We start from the raw sequence: 19501 nt of genomic DNA on the forward strand, positions 1-19501 counted from the left end.
TTGTCTCGATCCTTTCTGGTGTCTGATCTCGAGGAAGATCCGAAACACATCATCGATCCCGCCAGAGTAATGCAGGTGGCTCCCGTGAGTCTAAATCGTCTCCCTCCCGGAAAGACGTTCGTATCAGTACCTGATCGGGAGAAGATCCTTCACTGGGGTCACTCGTCTAAACTGGCTGGCCATGCCGGTCAGAAAAAGACCCTTCAGCTTATTACCCGGCACTACTGGTGGCCTACCCTGCACAAGGACGTAATAGACTTTGTTTCTGCCTGTGTGTCCTGCGCCCGCAACAAGGTTCCGAGACATCTGCCAGCCGGTCGCCTCCTTCCGCTCCCAGTACCTGCTGCCCCCTGGCAGCATATAGCAATGGACTTTATAACAGACCTCCCAGTCTCTGCCGGTTGTACGGTCATTTGGGTGGTCGCTGACCGCTTCTCCAAGATGGCTCATTTCGTTCCCCTGCCAGGCCTCCCGTCTGCACCCGAGCTAGCTAAAGACTTTATTCGTCACATCTTCCGTCTTCATGGCCTGCCCCTCCACATCGTGTCGGATCGTGGGGTACAGTTCACCTCACGCTTCTGGAGAGCCACTTGTAAACTGCTAGACGTCACCCTGGACTTCTCTTCCGCTTACCACCCACAGTCCAATGGTCAAGTGGAGCGGATCAATCAGAACCTGACCAGTTACCTCCGGCACTTCGTTAATGCCCATCATTCAGACTGGGTGGATCTCCTACCATGGGCCGAGTTCTCTTATAACAATCACGAGAGCGAATCCTCCTCCAAATCCCCGTTTTTTGTAGTCTTCGGTCAGCATCCTCGGATTCCTTTTCCTGTCTCCACCTCTGTGGACAACCCGGCTGCGGAATCTCTCGTTGGCAAATTTTCCTCCATTTGGGAGAGTACCCGATCCGCACTCCTTCAGTCGTCCGAACGGATGAAAAGACACGCTGACAAAAAACGCCTGGATCCTCCACAATTTCGTCCCGGAGATAAAGTCTGGCTCTCATCTAAATATGTCCGACTCAAGATACCTTCTTACAAGTTAGGGCCTCGGTTCATCGGCCCCCTGGAGGTCATCAGTCAGATCAACCCGGTGGCCTATAAATTGAAACTCCCGGCCAACTTACGGATCCCTAACTCCTTCCATGTATCTCTCCTCAAACCTGTGGTACTTAACTCTTTTTCCAAGTCTACAGGTACGCCTCCTGCTCCGGTTTCTGCTGAGGACGAGTTTGAGGTAGAGAACATTCTTGCCACCAAAAGGGTAAGAGGAAAGACCTTTTTTCTAGTAGATTGGAAGGGGTTTGGTCCTGAGGAGAGAACGTGGGAGCCCCGGGAGAACATCCATGTCCCTCTTATACTTGCTAAATTTCTGTCTGGCCTAAAAAAGGGGGGGCCTAAAGGGGGGGGTACTGTAGCGCCGGCGTCCCTGCCCTCTGCTAGGCAGGGACGCTGTTCCCCTCACCTCCCTGCTCCGTGCCCAGCGTCCTCCTCCCGCTCTGCTGGCAGCGCGCGCTCCTTCCCGGCCACTGTGCTTAGGGCGCGCGCGCGCGCTATCCCTTCCTCTTAAAGGGGCCGCGCGCGCCGTCCTAAGGAGTCCCCGGCCAATGGCCGGAGGACTTCACCATATATAAGGCACCTCCTCCAAAATGGAGGTGCCCGAGCAATGTTGTTGCACTGTTCTACTCTGCTTCAGCCCTCAGGTCCCGTTGCCAGTTACCTGCCAGTTACCTGCCTGATTCCTGCCAGAGTCCTGCCAGTTTGCTGTCTGTTTCCTGCCTGTTATTCCTGCTACCTGCTTGCTAGCCTGAGGTCCGACGGTCTGCCTTACAACTCCTGTCAGTCTGTCTAAGGACCAGCTTGCCCGCTCACCTGGGAGCGCACATCAGCTACCTGCCTGCTTGCCTGCCCGGAGGCTCCGCCGTCACGTGCTGTGACCACCAGCTATTCCAGAGACTCTTGCCCGCTCACCTGGGAGCGCTTCTCCGCTACCTGCCTGCTTGCCTACCTGGAGGCTTCGCCGTCACGTGCTGTGACCACCTGCTATTCCAGAGACTCTCGCTTGCTCACCTGGGAGCACACATCCTCCATCTGCCTTGCTAGCCTACCTGGAGGTTCAGCCATCACAGGTCGTACCTACCCTTTACCTAGAGACTGCCCCGGTCACTTGCCGTGACCTCCAGCCCGTTCACCCAGAGACTGCCCCGGTCACTTGCCGTGACCTCCAGCCCGTTCACCCACAGACTGCCCCGGTCACTTGCCGTGACCTCCAGCCCGTTCATCCAGAGACTGTCCCGGTCACTTGCCGTGACCTCCTGCCCGTACACCCAGAGACTGTCCCGGTCACCTGCTGTGACTGCCTGCCTGGTCGCCACCCGCTCCCTTACAAGGACCACCCCTTTGTATAGTAGCTCAGAGGTTCCGCCTCCCAGACCCGTTACAATGACAAGCTCATTTTCGTTCAACTTCTCCAACAATGCATTGCATTTTATTCTACTGTCATGCAATGATATGTATCTAGCTCTCCCCCATTCCTTCCTTTTGGATAAACAGCCATATTAGGCAAGCATTTTGGAGCTTTCACCTAAATAACTACAGGTGGTGAGTTAAGCTGCACAATATAATTGTCCTTTCAGTATATTGTTACACACACACCATCTATTTAGTAAATGCCCTTGTTATCAACGGCAGCAGTTTAAACTCACCTGAGCCAACAGGTATGTGCTGCGCTGGTTACCCTGCAATTAAAATTTATTTTTTGGCTTGCTACAATGACTTTTCTGAAATGTTGTCTCCCTCTGGTGGCTCATTGGCTTCTTTAATTTCATGCCTGCAGACTATAAAAAATAACCCAGAAAAGTTTGGTTGATTGGTCTGTGGCGTTCTTTTAAAGTGTTGCTTATGGCGGTCTCTGTGAGCTTCTCAGTGCTGTTCAGTCAGCCAGGTATCCTGCCTGCAGTAGATGGAATGTGGCAATGGAACACTGCATGTGTCATAATAGGCTCTGAGCCTTTATATACCTGTGCACGGCAGCAGCCACCTTCAGTCTGCTGCTGGACAGCCAGCAGCAGGTAAGGTAAGTAATCAGCAACACTCCTGCTAAGGGTAGACGGCTGCTCGGTTTTTTTCCCCCTTAATTGGTTCTCCTCCCTCCCTCCGGTGTTGAGGCGGGTGGGAACAGCAGGGGGTGAGGGTGGTGTGCTAAAATAGGTGGAGTTATGCAGATCTAAAACGCGTGGATTGCAGCAGCAACAAGCCGAAAAGTGCAGGCATGTAAGGGATCTAGAGGTTGACAACATGTCTTCTTAACGGGAGTCCAGGTGCCCATCTCCACAAATGGACTATTCAGGATCCGAGGGTGGCACCCTAGGCTGAAACCAATTCTGGTTATCGCTTCTCGGCTTTTTGGCTAAGATCAAGTGTGGGGTTTCACGATTCTGCGTTTGGTCTTGGCTGGAGGTGTCTGGGGTACCCGGCTCGTCGGCCTTGGGGGATCGTCCTCTTCTAACGGAGGGGACTAAACCTCCTTTCAGCTATTGGCGAGTTGGCCTAGTCCCTAGACAACGGGGAGCGATCAACCACCTGTCACCTTGTTAAGGTGTTGAAGGTTTTTGTGAAGAAGTATCGAGAACGTACCGGAAAGATGGCGGAAATACCGGCTTATATGCGGACAAGGAACGCAGTACTGTTCGTGATGGACGAAGCAGTAAGGAATGTGAAGAACTTGGCCTTTTTAGGTTAAGATTTGTTGCTGGGACTGTTGCAACTAGAAAGAGATTGGATCTTATCCATTATGGATTACCCGAAGCGAGGGGAATATGACGTTACTTTTTGTCATGAAGATTTTTTGTTTAGTTTTTTGGAAATATGGGAGAAGGTGAAAAAGAACGCAAGATTTGTTGGGGTGAGTGTAATCCCTCATTTTGAAATTGACCGCAAGGTGATGGTAGTCAAAATGTACTCTCCATACGTTAAAGAGGATGATGTCAAAGTGTTCCTGGAAAAATATTGTGTGGTAATGGAGTGTAAAGGAAAAGTTATGAATCCGCAAGGTTTTGGATGGGAAAGTGGAGATTTGTTTGTAAACTCAGGAAAGATAATGGTGGACTGTGGATATTACCTCCAGCGAGGTTTAAGATAGGAGGTGCAACTGGGGACTTATTTTTTTCAGGAATGGGAGTGTTTTGCCGTAATTGCAAGAATTATGGTCATGAAAAGGAAACTTGTAAGAAAGTGATTTGTTCAAAATGTTATGGAGAAGGACATATTTTTTCGGACTGTCAGAAGAAAAATTGTAATTTGTGTGGGGAAGAAAACCATCTGTTTAAGGAATGTCCTAAGAGAAAGAAAGGTGAAAAGGTGGAAGAACCGAGTGTAAAGAGGAAAGTGGGGATTAAAGAAACAGTGAAGGTGCAAGAAGTAAAGAAAGGGTCTACAGTTAATAAGAAAGGTGAAGAATCTAGAAAGGATGGGGAGGCAGTTGATAGTGAAGTAGCTGGTTTTGAAGGAGTTAGTTTTGAAGCTAAAGATGTGGAATGGTTAGAGAGCGAATATGTAGCAATGAATAAGGAATGGGATTTTGCTCAATTAAGGAGTAAGATTGATCAACTTGGAAAATGAAACGTTGAGAGATTATTCTCTGGTAAAAGGATCCCGGAATGGTTGAAGAAAGAAGTAAGGGAGAGTTGGGATGGGATAAAAATGAGACAGGGATTGTATCGGTATTTCATTGAGTATTATTTTAAGCTAAGTAAAAGTAATGTATGAGATAGAGGAGTTTGGATAAGTGAAGTAACTATTGTGTGTTTGTTTTGCATATATGTAAATTAGGGAAATTTATAATATAAAAAATATACAGTACAGACCAAAAGTTTGGACACACCTTCTCATTTAAAGATTTTTCTGTATTTTCATGACTATGAAAATTGTACATTCACACTGAAGGCATCAAAACTATGAATTAACACATGTGGAATTATATACTTAACAAAAAAGTGTGAAACAATTGAAAATATGTCTTATATTCTAGGTTCTTCAAAGTAGCCACCTTTTGCTTTGATGACTGCTTTGCACACTCTTGGCATTCTCTTGATGAGCTTCAAGAGGTAGTCACCGGAAATGGTCTTAGAACAATCTTGAAGGAGTTCCCAGAGATGCTTAGCACTTGTTAGCCCTTTTGCCTTCACTCTGCGGTCCAGCTCACCCCAAACCATCTCGATTGGGTTCAGGTCTGGTGACTGTGGAGGCCAGGTCATCTGGCGTAGCACCCCATCACTCTCCTTCTTGGTCAAATAGCCCTTACACAGCCTGGAGGTGTGTTTGGGGTCATTGTCCTGTTGAAAAATAAATGATGGTCCAACTAAACGCAAACCGGATGGAATAGCATGCCGCTGCAAGATGCTGTGGTAGCCATGCTGGTTCAGTATGCCTTCAATTTTGAATAAATCCCCAACAGTGTCACCAACAAAGCACCCCCACACCATCACACCACCTCCTCCATGCTTCACGGTGGGAACCAGGCATGTAGAGTCCATCCGTTCACCTTTTCTGTGAACCAAAGATCTCAAATTTGGACTCATCAGACCAAAGCACAGATTTCCACTGGTCTAATGTCCATTCCTTGTGCTCATTAGCCCAAACAAGTCTCTTCTGCTTGTTGCCTGTCCTTAGCAGTGGTTTCCTGGTTTCCTAGCAGCTATTTTACCATGAAGGCCTGCTGCACAAAGTCTCCTCTTAACAGTTGTTGAAGAGATGTGTCTGCTTCTAGAACTCTGTGTGGCATTGACCTGGTCTCTAATCTGAGCTGCTGTTAACCTGCGATTTCTGAGGCTAGTGACTTGGATAAACTTATCCTCAGAAGCAGAGGTGACTCTTGGTCTTCCTTTCCTGGGGAGGTCCTCAAGTGAGCCAGTTTCTTTGTAGCGCTTGATGGTTTTTGCAACTGCACTTGGGGACACTTTCAAAGTTTGCCCAATTTTTTGGACTGACTGACCTTCATTTCTTAAAGTAATGATGGCCACTCGTTTTTCTTTCCTAAGCTACTTTTTTCTTGCCATAATAAAAATTCTAACAGTATATTCAGCAGGTCTATCAGCTGTGTATCCACCAGACTTCTGCACAACACAACTGATGGTCCCAACCCCATTTATAAGGCAAGAAATCTCACTTATTAAACCTGACAGTGCACACCTGTGAAGTGAAAACCATTTCCGGTGACTACCTCTTGAAGCTCATCAAGAGAATGCCAAGAGTGTGCAAAGCAGTCATCAAAGCAAAAGGTGGCTACTTTGAAGAACCTAGAATATAAGACATATTTTCAGTTGTTTCACACTTTTTTGTTAAGTATATAATTCCACATGTGTTAATTCATAGTTTTGATGCCTTCAGTGTGAATGTACAATTTTCATAGTCATGAAAATAAAGAAAAATCTTTAAATGAGAAGGTGTGTCCAAACTTTTGGTCTGTACTGTATATATAATAATACAATTTAAATAACATGATGATGGATTTGGTCCATCATTGTTTCCAGATTTTTGGTTTCAAGATGGTACTTGTATTTCTGAGTGTAAAAAAAAAAAAAATCTGTTATTATCAGTTTAATATCTGATACGTCCCCTATCTGGGGACCATATATTAAATGGATTTTTAGAACAGGGAGATGGAAAAAGAGCTTGCTCTGTCCACTCCACGCATTGACCTGGTATTGCAGTATTTCCAGGAACGGTGCGCACTCCTTCTTTAATGCAGTTTATAAAATCAGAAAGAATTGAATTCAATGCTTTTTGTTGATTTTGCTTGTTTGTCGCATTTTTGGAACGACTTTTTTGGCTTTGCTTTTCTTCGCCTCATTGGATTTTTCATGTTAAAAGTTGCAGAAGCCAGATGACAAACTCGTTTTCGTTCAACTTCACCAACTGTGCATTGCATTTCATTGTACTGTAATGCAATGCTATCTATCTAGCTCTCCCCCTTTCCTTCCTTTTGAATAAACAGCCATATTAGGCAAGCATTTTGGAGCTTTCACCTAACTAACTACAGGTGGTGAGATAAGCTGCACAATATAATTGTCCTTTCAGTATATTGTTGCACACACACCATCTATTTAGCAAATGCCCTTGTTATCAACGGCAGCCATTTAAACTCACATGAGCCAACAGGTATGTGCTGCGCTGGTTACCCTGCGCTTATAATTTCTTTTTTGGCTTGCTACAATGACTTTTCTGAAATGTTGTCTCCCTCTGGTGGAACACTGACTTCTTTAATTTCATGCCTGCAGACTATAAAAAATAACCCAAAAAAGTTTGGTTGATTGGTCTGTGGCGTTCTTTTAAAGTGTTGCTTATGGCGGTCTCTGTGAGCTTCTCAGTGCTGTTCAGTCAGCCAGGTATCCTGCCTGCAGTAGATGGAATGTGGCAATGGAACACTGCGCGTGTCATAATAGGCTCTGAGCCTTTATATACCTGCGCACGGCAGCAGCCACCTTCTGTCTGCTGCTGGACAGCCAGCAGCAGCAGGTAAGGTAAGTAATCAGCAACACTCCTGCTAAGGATAGACGGCTGCTCGTTTTTTTTCCCCCTTAATTGGTTCTCCTCCCTCCCTCCGGTGTTGAGGCGGGTGGGAACAGCAGAGGGTGAGGGTGGTGTGCTAAAATAGGTGGAGTTATGCAGATCTAAAACGCGTGGATTGCAGCAGCAGCAAGCCGAAAAGTGCAGGCATGTAAGGGATCTAGAGGTTGACAACATGTCTTCTTAACGGGAGTCCAGGTGCCCATCTCCACAAATGGACTTTTCAGGATCCAAGGGTGGCACCCTAAGCTGAAACCAATTCTGGTTATCGCTTCTCGGCCTTTTGGCTAAGATCAAGTCTGGGGTTTCACGATTCTGCGCTTGGTCTTGGCCGGAGTTGTCTGGGGTACCCGGCTCGTCGGCCTTGGGTCATCGTCCTCTTCTAACGGAGGGGACTAAACCTCCTTTCAGCTATTGTTGAGTTGGCATAGTCCCTAGACAACGGGGAGCGATCAACCACCTGGCACCTTGTTAAGGTGTTGAAGGTTTTGGTGAAGAAGTATCGAGAACGTACCGGAAAGATGGCGGAAATATCGGCTTATATGCGGACAAGGAACGCAGTACTGTTCGTGATGGACGAAGCAGTAAGGAATGTGAAGAACTTGGCCTTTTTAGGTGAAGATTTGTTGCTGGGACTGTTGCAACTGGAAAGAGATTGGATCTTATCCATTATGGATTACCCGAAGCGAGGGGAATATGACGTTACTTTTTGTCAAGAAGATTTTTTGTTTCGTTTTTTGGAAATATGGGAGAAGGTGAAAAAGAACTCAAGATTGGTTGGGGTGAGTGTAATCCCTCATTTTGAAATTGACCGCAAGGTGATGGTAGTCAAAATGTACTCTCCATACGTTAAAGAGGATGATGTTAAAGTGTTCCTGGAAAAATATTGTGTGGTAATGGAGTGTAAAGGAAAAGTTATGAATACGCAAGGTTTTTGGACGGGAAAGTGGAGATTTGTTTGTAAACTCAGGAAAGGTAATGGTGGACTGTGGATATTACCTCCAGCGAGGTTTAAGATTGGAGGTGCAACTGGGGACTTATTTTTTTCAGGAATGGGAGTGTTTTGCCGTAATTGCAAGAATTATGGTCATGAAACGGAAACTTTTAAGAAAGTGATTTGTTCAAAATGTTATGGAGAAGGACATATTTTTTCAGACTGTCAGAAGAAAAATTGTAATTTGTGTGGGGAAGAAAACCATCTGTTTAAGGAATGTCCTAAGAGAAAGAAAGGTGAAAAGGTGGAAGAACCGAGTGTAAAGAGGAAAGTGGGGATTAAAGAAACAGTGAAGGTGCAAGAAGTAAAGAAAGGGTCTACAGTTAATAAGAAAGGTGAAGAATCTAGAAAGGATGGGGAGGCAGTTGATAGTGAAGTAGCTGGTTTTGAAGGAGTTAGTTTTGAAGCTAAAGATGTGGAATGGTTAGAGAGCGAATATGTAGCAATGAATAAGGAATGGGATTTTGCTCAATTAAGGAGTAAGATTGATCAACTTGGAAAAGTAAACGTTGAGAGATTATTCTCTGGTAAAAGGATCCCGGAATGGTAAAAGAAAGAAGTAAGGGAGAGTTGGGATGGGATAAAAATGAGACAGGGATTGTATCGGTATTTCATTGTGTATTATTTTAAGCAAAGTAAAAGTAATGTATGAGATAGAGGAGTTTGGATAAGTGAAGTAACTATTATGTGTTTGTTTTGCATATATGTAAATTAGGGAAATTTATAATATAAAAAATATATATATAATAATACAATTTAAATAACATCATGATGGATTTGGTCCATCATAGCTTCCAGATTTTTGGTTTCAAGATGGTACTTGTATTTCTGAGTGTAAAAAAAAAAAAAAATCTGTTCTTATCAGTTTAATATCTGATACGTCCCCTATCTGGGGACCATATATTAAATGGATTTTTAGAACAGGGAGATGGAAAAAGAGCTTGCTCTGTCCACTCCACGCATTGACCTGGCATTGCAGTATTTCCAGGAACGGTGCACTCCTTCTTTAATGCAGTTTATAAAATCAGAAAGAATTGAATTCAATGCATTTTGTTGATTTTGCTTGTTTGTCGCATTTTTGGAACGACTTTTTTGGCTTTGCTTTTCATCGCCTCATTGGATTTTTCATGTTAAAAGTTGCAGAAGCCAGATGACAAACTCGTTTTCGTTCAACTTCACCAACTGTGCATTGCATTTCATTGTACTGTAATGCAATGCTATCTATCTAGCTCTCCCCCTTTCCTTCCTTTTGGATAAACAGCCATATTAGACAAGCATTTTGGAGCTTTCACCTAACTAACTACAGGTGGTGAGATAAGCTGCACAATATAATTGTCCTTTCAGTATATTGTTGCACACACACCATCTATTTAGCAAATGCCCTTGTTATCAACGGCAGCCGTTTAAACTCACATGAGCCAACAGGTATGTGCTGCGCTGGTTACCCTGCACTTAAAATTTCTTTTTTGGCTTGCTACAATGACTTTTCTGAAATGTTGTCTCCCTCTGGTGGAACACTGACTTCTTTAATTTCATGCCTGCAGAATATAAAAAAATAACCCAAAAAAGTTTGGTTGATTGGTCTGTGGCGTTCTTTTAAAGTGTTGCTTATGGCAGTCTCTGTGAGCTTCTCAGTGCTGTTCAGTCAGCCAGGTATCCTGCTTGCAGTAGATGGAATGTGGCAATGGAACACTGCGCGTGTCATAATAGGCTCTGAGCCTTTATATACCTGTGCACGGCAGCAGCCACCTTCAGTCTGCTGCTGGACAGCCAGCAGCAGCAGGTAAGGTAAGTAATCAGCAACACTCCTGCTAAGGGTAGACGGCTGCTCGTTTTTTTCCCCCTTAATTGGTTCTCCTCCCTCTGGTGTTGAGGCAGGTGGGAACAGCAGGGGGTGAGGGTGGTGTGCTAAAATAGGTGGAGTTATGCAGATCTAAAATGCGTGGATTGCAGCAGCAGCAGCAAGCCGAAAAGTGCAGGCATGTAAGGGATCCAGAGGTTGACAGCATGTCTTCTTAACGGGAGTCCAGGTGCCCATCTCCACAAATGGACTTTTCAGGATCCGAGGGTGGCACCCTAGGCCGAAACCAATTCTGGTTATCGCTTCTTGGCCTTTTGGATAAGATCAAGTGCAGTGATCTACCAGTTGCTGCCTTGCCCTTGGCTAGGAGGTGCCCAGGGTACCCGGCACCTTGGCCTTGGTGGATCGCTTTGACTAACGGCAGGGCTTCACCCCCCTGCTGCTATTAGGGAGTCAGATTAGTCCCTGGGCAACGAGAGGCGATCACCGTGTCACCACACATAGCTGTGGGGGGCAGTTCTATGGAAATGAAGATGGATGTTTTGAAGAGGAACTCTTTACATTTCTTTATGAAGATGGACTATTTGCTGGAAGAAAAATACATTTTGTTATTCTTGGAGGAGTTTGGTTCGGTGCACAAGGAGGATATCCTGTGCATGCAAGAGATCAAGTACCGGAAGATTTTTGACGTGACTTTGAAGTCAGAGAAGAAATGTTTTTGTTTTCTGAAAAATTGTAAGGAAGAATTTATGTTGGGTGTTGGTGTTAAAGCACTCTTTTTGGAAAGACCGAAGACTGTGGTGGTGAATATGGACGATCCGTTTGTAGAATTGAAGGACGTTTTGGAGCATTTAAAGTCGAAGTGTTTGTTGGCAAAGTTTCAGAAGGACTATTTGAATAAAGAAGGTGTGTGGAACGGAAAAAGGAGATTCGTAGTTTGGGTGAAGAAAGGTGAAGAGTTGGTGATGGGGAGAATTGTCATTAACGGGAAAGTTGGTTTTTGCTATCTGGAGAAAAAGAAGAAGAGTTTGGAAGAACTTTTTGAAGAGGAGGAAGAGATCCAAGTAGTGAAAGAGAGACAAGTATTGGAAGAGGAAGAAAAATTTGTGGTAAAGAAGAAGGAGTATTTGGAAAGAAAAGACGTTATGGTTATATGCAGAAAGAAAGAAAGGAAAGAAGTATGTTTGGAGAGGAGAAGAAAGAGATGCATGTAGTTAAAGAAAAAGAGGAAATTGTGGAAAAGAAGCAAGTAGTGGAAGAAGATGAAAAGATTTTGTTGAAAGGTTTGTTGGATAATGACTGGATTTTGCAGGATTACTCTTGGAGGAAAAAACGTGGAAGAAGGAAAGTTTTGGGTTGATGCTTTTGTAGGAAGTTTTTTGTTGCTGATGTAAAGATATGTTATGTTTGTTTTATAATTATTATCAAATTTTCTTATAAAAAATGTTGAATACGAGTGATGACGGCGTAGGCGACATTTTTGTTGTCCATGTAAATATGGAAATTTAATTTATGTCGCGTCTTCTGACGCATTCAATTTAAAAAAAAAAAATCTGTTCTTATCAGTTTAATATCTGATACGTCCCCTATCTGGGGACCATATATTAAATGGATTTTTAGAACAGGGAGATGGAAAAAGAGCTTGCTCTGTCCACTCCACGCATTGACCTGGTATTGCAGTATTTTCAGGAACGGTGCACTCCATCTTTAATGCAGTTTATAAAATCAGAAAGAATTGAATTCAATGCATTTTGTTGATTTTGCTTGTTTGTCGCATTTTTGGAACGACTTTTTTGGCTTTGCTTTTCTTCACCTCATTGGATTTTTCATGTTAAAAGTTGCAGAAGCCAGATGACAAACTCGTTTTCGTTCAACTTCACCAACTGTGCATTGTATTTCATTGTACTGTAATGCAATGCTATCTATCTAGCTCTCCCCCTTTCCTTCCTTTTGGATAAACAGCCATATTAGGCAGACATTTTGAAGCTTTCACCTAGCTAACTACAGGTGGTGAGATAAGCTGCACAATATAATTGTCCTTTCAGTATATTGTTGCACACACACCTTCTATTTAACAAATGCCCTTGTTATCAACTGCAGCCGTTTAAACTCACATGAGCCAACAGGTATGTGCTGCGCTGGTTACCCTGCACTTAAAATTTCTTTTTTGGCTTGCTACAATGACTTTTCTGAAATGTTGTCTCCCTCTGGTGGAACACTGACTTCTTTAATTTCATGCCTGCAGACTATAAAAAATAACCCAAAAAAGTTTGGTTGATTGGTCTGTGGCGTTCTTTTAAAGTGTTGCTTATGGCGGTCTCTGTGAGCTTCTCAGTGCTGTTCAGTCAGCCAGGTATCCTGCCTGCAGTAGATGGAATGTGGCAATGAAACACTGCGCGTGTCATAATAGGCTCTGAGCCTTTACATACCTGCGCACGGCAGCAGCCACCTTCAGTCTGCTGCTGGACAGCCAGCAGCAGCAGGTAAGGTAAGTAATCAACAACACTCCTGCTAAGGATAGACGGCTGCTCGTTTTTTTTCCCCCTTAATTGGTTCTCCTCCCTTCCACCGGTGTTGAGGCGGGTGGGATCAGCAGGGGGTGAGGGTGCTGTGCTAAAATAAGTGGAGTTAAGCAGATCTAAAAAGCGTGGATTGCAGCAGCAGCAAGCCGAAAAGTGCAGGCATGTAAGGGATCTAGAGGTTGACAACATGTCTTCTTAACGGGAGTCCAGGTGACCATCTTTACAAATGAACTTTTCAGGATCCGATGGTGGCACCCTAGGCTGAAACCAATTTTGGTTATCGCTTCTCGGCCTTTTGGCTAAGATCAAGTGTAGTGATCTAGTGGTTGCTGCCTTGGTCTTGGCTGAGAGGAGCCTGGGGTACCCGGCTCCTTGGCCTTGCGGGGATCATTGCACTTATTTGTGTGACTTCACCCTCCTGCTGCTTTTAGGGAGTCGGCTTAGTCCCTGGGCAAAGGGGAGCGATCTCCTTGCCTGGTACTCCGGTACTGAAGGTTTCCTGCGATTGGGGTGACCGTTGGCTGGCGAAATGGATGGTATCCCAGAATATATGAGGATTCGAAATGCTGTCCGGATTTCTTTTGAAGGGAATGCAATGAAGGAGAAATAACTTTGGTTATCACTTCTCGGCCTTTTGGCTAAGATCAGGTGCAGTGATCTAACGGTTGCTGCCTTGGTCACGGCTAGGAGGTGCCTGGGGTACCCGGCTTGTTGGCCTTGGGGGATCGCTCTCTCTTAACGGAGGGAGCTTCATCCCGTTGCTGCTATTGGCAGGTCGGCTTAGTCCCCGGACAACGGGGAGCGATCGCGTCTTGTCTTCGGGGCGACCCGAGGAAATAAGGGCGTTTTCTTTTGCTGAGCTTTATCAATTAGTGGGCTGTGTAAGTTCTTGGGGTACCACTCCCTTGGTCTTGGGTTTGTTCCTGCCTTTGTGGGATTCATACCCTTGTTACTATTGGGGAGGGCTTAGTCCCTGAGGGCCGAAAATGCCTTTTTCTTTAGGATTTGCGGTGGGGGAGACTCCACTGCGACAGTCCATTAGAATCGTGGTGGATGAATGTCAGCGCCATGAGAAGAATCTGCAGTACATCATGCATGAGATTATTTTCGGGTTCTTCCACCTGGAGCGAGATAAGATCCTGTGTCTTTACGACCAGGAATTCCATGGGCGACATACCATTTCCTTTATGGCTAAATCATGCTGTGATAATATCCATGCAGCACTGATGGTTGCGAACAAGGACGATGAGAGACTGAATGGGCTGAGCTTTGACTTTGACGGTGAAGAGGAAGTACCTTTGGTGATCTTCATGTACAGCCCATTCGTCTCTGAGGGCGATATCGAAACCTTTTTGAAGCGTTACTGCAAGTCAGTGCGCTTCTCACATGATATCCTCAACTCCCAGCGCTTCTGGAATGGGAAGAGGAAATACCTGGTGAAGTTCCATCCAGATCATAGCGGCATTGGTGGTCTTCTCAACCCGCCTGCTAATTTTGCCATTGGTAATGTCAGGGGATTCCTACGCTACCCAGGAATGCCCCTTCAATGCCGGAATTGTCATGAATATGGGCATACACGAGAAAGTTGCACAAGGGCTCATGCAGTCTTTTGCAACAAGTGCGGTAAGAGTGGACACACCTCCGCTACGTGCAATTCTGAAATCGTATGTAACCTATGTGGGAATGCAGGTCATGCCTTCAGGAATTGTCCGAGCAAAAAGACAAAAACATATGACATATTTAAGTCAGGTCAACTGACTATCCAAGAATACTTCGGAGGGAGTATTACTACACCTGCCCCTGGACCTGGGTTGGCGCACGCTGATGGGTCCGGACCAAATCCTTCAACGGCTCCACCAGAGGGCCCGCTGGTGGTTCCACAGAAGGACGGTCGTAGGGGTTCCATAAGATTTACCGAGAGTTCCCTCTCTGTGGAATTGATCGATGTTCTGGCTCTGGATGTTGAAGTATCTCAGAGTCAAGAGGAAGGGTCCTCATCCAGCATGAATGCACCACCGGCATTGTGTGGAACTGAGGAGACCTCTAGTACCCCGATTAAGCAAGCACCCAGATTCGCCACACCATCAACGGTGATCTTGGGTAGGGGCAAAAAGGGTACGCTCCTTAATCGATCAACCAGTGTGTCGGAAAGAGAGACCTCTAGGGCCCGAAGTAAGAAGGACCCTGCTAAGACCCAGTCGAGCCCTGGTCCACGAACCAGAAGTCGCAGTAGTTCCGTGACCAGACCAGAAGATGAGACGACCAAGAGGGATGACACCCGTTCCATAGACCAGACCGCCATGAGGACTGCAGATGCACAGGACTTGGAAAAGATGGACAGCTCCCAACCTCTGAAAAGACAACGGGAGGATGTATAGCAACCTGATATCCAAAGAAAACATGGATGTCGAGGTCCAGATGAGTTGCCAAAAGTGGATGATGCCTTTTTGCCTGCTTCAGATCCCGGTAATATTAAACAAATCCTGACCCCTGGAGATGCGGAGGAGGAGGTGCCGTGTATTGACTTTTTCCCATCTTCAGATCTTGATTCTCCTTAATGTCTGTTCCTCTTAAAATCTCCTCACTAAATGTGAGGTCCCTAAAGAGCCCTACACGTAGGGCTGCTTTATTTTCTTATTTAGAGACATTGGACTTTGATTTCTGCTTTCTACAAGAATGTGGTATACAGAGTAATTTAAATTATAAGGACTTAAAAGAAGATTGGAAACTGGGCACTTCTGTGTGGTCCGGTGCTAATGACTGTCTTACTGCCGGAGTTGGACTACTTTGCCATGGACATTCTACCATCATTCAATCTGTGACTGAAATTATACCTGGTAGAGCTATTTTAATACATCTTGTTTTTAAAAGACTTTCTTTACGTTTATTAAATGTGTACGCTCCTCCTGGGAAGCAGGAAAGGGCGGATTTACTTGAAATATTGCCATTATTTTGTGTTGGGTCAACCCCCCTGCTAGTGGGAGGAGATTTTAATTGTTTACGTGATGGGGAATCCCGGCAGGGTGGGGATGTTAATCGTAAAGACCGTACCTCCTATTTGTTGAAAAGTTTAATTGATGATTTTAGATTGCAGGACTGCTGGAAGGAGCTCTTGCCGGCAGATCCAGGTGTTACATGGTCCAATGGAAGAGTTTCTTCTAGAATTGATTTTATATTTGCTTCTACTGCCTTTAAACCTTGTAAATGTTTTCTTTTATCTAATTTATTCTCTGATCATAAAGTTTTATCTGTGTTTTTAGAGTTAGCAGGGGAACAAAATACCTCAAGAGGCCCATGGAGATTAAATACAACTCTCCTAGAGGATATTGATATTCAAAAGAGGCTTGTGCAGGCCTACCAGTGCTGGCAGTCAAAGAGAGACCCCCGCGCCTCGATGCTGGATTGGTGTGAGAGCATTAAACTTAAGATTAAATTATTTTTTATTAAGGCAGGGAAAATGAAAGCAAAAAAGAAAAAGCAGTGGTTTTATGTTTTTAATATGAGATTCCAAGTACTCTTTAAACTAAAAGAAGTTGGTATTGATGTGGATGATGATATTGCAAATCTTAAGTCTGAAATAAAAAATGCTCTTAATGAAAAAGGAAAACAAATAATTTTTAACTCCCATGTACAGCACCTGGAGGAAGGAGAGAAATGCTCCCGATTCTTCTTCAAAAAGGTAATGGGGAGGAGGGACGCAATCCTAAATCTTGAAGGTGAAAATGATATTAAGGGTATGTTAGGAAAAGCTTTTAATTTTTATCAATTTCTTTTTAACACAAGTTATAGATCCATCCTTTTTAGAGAATGCTATTAATTCCCTTGATTTTAAGTTAGATATTTTAGACCAGGGTATTTTATCTAGGGATCTCACCATTGAGGAACTATTACATATTTTTAAAAGTTTCTCCAGTGGGAAAGCCCCTGGGGAAGACGGTCTACCGATTCAGTTTTATCTGACTTTTTGGGGATTTTTAAAGAACGATATGTTTTTATTGTTTAAAGAAGCTTTTAACACTAATAAATTACCCCCATCTTGGAGGAGATTTCTGGTGTCTTTAATACATAAAAAAGGGGATAGGAGCCAACTTAAAAACTGGCGGCCTATTAAGCTTTTAAACCTTGATTATAAAATTTTAGCTAAACTCATTGCAGTCCGTTTAAAACCCTTTATAGCCAAATTAATTCACCCTAACCAGGTATGCGGAGTTCCCGGAAGAACCATAGCTGAGTCCCTCAACATAATTAGGGATACCATATGGTATTCAAAAGAGAGAAGTCAAAACCTTGCTATTTTATCTTTAGACTTTGAAAAAGCTTTTGACAGGGTATCGCATGAATTTCTTTTTATGGTTCTTAAAAAAATGGCGTTTCCAGAGAAAATTTTAACCCGCATTATGCTTTTATATCATTCTTGTTTTAGTCAAATTTCTGTAAATGGATTTTTAACGAAGGGGTTTCCTCTATTATCAGGGGTGAAACAAGGGTGCCCTCTCTCACCACTGCTTTTTATCTGTGTTATGGAACCACTATTAACCATACTGAGAATAGATAAAGTAATTAAAGGGGTACCTATTCCCGGGAGTAGGGGTATGCAACTTAAAGCCCTAAGTTACATGGATGATGTTACCATACTATGTCCAGATTCCACATCTCTGAGGAGGGTATTGAGAAACACACAATTTTTCTGTGAAGCCTCAGGTTTTAAATTAAATATAGATAAATGTGATTGTTTTAATGTGGGGGGATGGGACTCCTCTTTGACCCCTGGGATAGTGATACAGAGAAATCACATAAAAATTTTGGGAAGTATTTTTAACCAAGCCAATGAGGGAGACCCTAACTGGGACTCTGCAATAGATAAAATAGAAAAAAAGATCTCATTGTGGAATTTAAGGAACCTTAGTATGGAAGGTAAAATTTTAATTATTAAAGCCGTTTTAATTCCCATTATGTTGTATGTTGCAATGGTGTTTCCCCCTTCCAATTTACAAATCAAGAATGTAACAAGAATTGTTTTTATGTTTTTATGGGGTTCAAAAATGGAAAAGTTAAAAAGAGATCTGATGTACAAATGTAAATCTAATGGAGGTAAAGATGTACCCAATTTTTTTACCTTTTTCCATATAAAGTATTTCTGCTTCTGTTTTAAGGCTTTTAAATCTGATGGCATTTTTAGTTATTTTTTAAAATATGCAGCAGGAATGATTTTTAAAAGGTGGTTTAGCCTACCTTTAAGTTCTCCTGTGCTCCTGTGCCCGCCTAAACAGTATGTGATACTTGAGAAAACGGTCAGACTTTTAGGTCTCCAGGAATTGGAGCCTGATATATTGGGGGACCAAAGGAAGGTATCTATTGCTTGCAGACACTCTGAGGACACAATTCCTGTCTCCAATTTTTCACAGGCAAGGTCCAAAACGGTGTGGCGAAATGTGTACGGGAAATATCTTGCGAATGTACACAAGGACCTTGCCTGGGCAATCGTCCACCAGTGCCTCCCTAACCGTGAGTTTCAACATAGGCGGGGGCTGGTGGCGAGAGCCAAATGTCCAAGAGATATATGCGGGGAAAGTGAGTCTGTATTGCATCTCTTTTGGAATTGTCCTTTTGCACAGGAGGTTTGGAGAAAGGTAGGCCCATTTTGAAAATGGGCATGAGGCCTGAAAGATTTTAATCACTTTTATGTCTTTTATGGTCTTTTTAAGTGTCCAAATTTTAAACAATTCAGAGTTGCCTGGATTTTTATCAATTGTTTTAAAAATGTCATGTGGAAAGTTAGAAATATTTTACTCTTCAAACATGATCATATTGATTCAACAGACTGTATAAAAATTGCTTTAAGTGAAATGTATATTTACTATCTCAGAGATAAAAAACTGTATGGAGCAAAATAAGCAGCTTCAATGTGGTGTGTACAATTATGGAACACAATTAGTGGTAATTAAATAAATCCAAGTACATCTGTAATTATGATTTTCTTAATTGTTTCAATGGTTTTATGATGGTAAATTGTGTTTTTTTTTTTAAAAATTGAAATGATTATTATCAAGTTTTTATCATTTTATTGTAATGTTATAAATGTTCTTTTTTAAAACCTTTGTAAATATACTTTTGAATCAATAAAATTGCGTTGAAACCTTATCTGTTCTTATCAGTTTAATATCTGATACGTCCCCTATCTGGGGACCATATATTAAATGGATTTTTAGAACAGGGAGATGGAAAAAGAGATTGCTCTGTTCACTCCACGCATTGACCTGGTATTGCAGTATTTGCAGGAACGGTGCACTCCTTCTTTAATGCAGTTTATAAAATCAAAAAGAATTGAATTCAATGCATTTTGTTGATTTTGCTTGTTTGTCGCATTTTTGGAACGACTTTTTTGGCTTTGCTTTTCTTCGCCTCATTGGATTTTTCATGTTAAAAGTTGCAGAAGCCAGATGACAAACTCGTTTTCGTTCAACTTCACCAACTGTGCATTGCATTTCATTGTACTGTAAAGCAATGCTATCTATCTAACTCTCCCCCTTTCCTTCCTTTTGGATAAACAGCCATATTAGGCAAGCATTTTGGAGCTTTCACCTAACTAACTACAGGTGGTAAGATAAGCTGCACA

At 43.3% G+C, this 19501-nt stretch overlaps 3 non-coding genes and 1 pseudogene across 3 annotated transcripts; all 4 read left to right on the forward strand.

Annotated features, from left to right (window-relative positions):
- Positions 1 to 6553: 6553 nt before the first annotated feature.
- On the forward strand, positions 6554 to 6737 carry LOC141150802 (U2 spliceosomal RNA). The gene has a single exon (XR_012246913.1). It is a non-coding gene; the product is annotated as a U2 spliceosomal RNA (small nuclear RNA).
- Positions 6738 to 9381: 2644 nt separating this feature from the next.
- On the forward strand, positions 9382 to 9566 carry LOC141150577 (U2 spliceosomal RNA). Its single transcript, XR_012246741.1, has one exon. It is a non-coding gene; the product is annotated as a U2 spliceosomal RNA (small nuclear RNA).
- A 2328-nt stretch (positions 9567 to 11894) lies between these two features.
- Positions 11895 to 12068, forward strand: LOC141150647 (U2 spliceosomal RNA; annotated as a pseudogene).
- Positions 12069 to 18990: 6922 nt separating this feature from the next.
- LOC141150836 (U2 spliceosomal RNA) lies at positions 18991 to 19179 on the forward strand. The gene has a single exon (XR_012246934.1). It is a non-coding gene; the product is annotated as a U2 spliceosomal RNA (small nuclear RNA).
- Positions 19180 to 19501: the final 322 nt, after the last annotated feature.

Source organism: Phyllobates terribilis, unplaced genomic scaffold (genome assembly GCF_046119375.1).
Source record: "Phyllobates terribilis strain yellow unplaced genomic scaffold, ASM4611937v1 Scaffold_5__5_contigs__length_657084704, whole genome shotgun sequence".
In the NCBI taxonomy this organism is placed as follows: Eukaryota; Metazoa; Chordata; class Amphibia; order Anura; family Dendrobatidae; genus Phyllobates; species Phyllobates terribilis.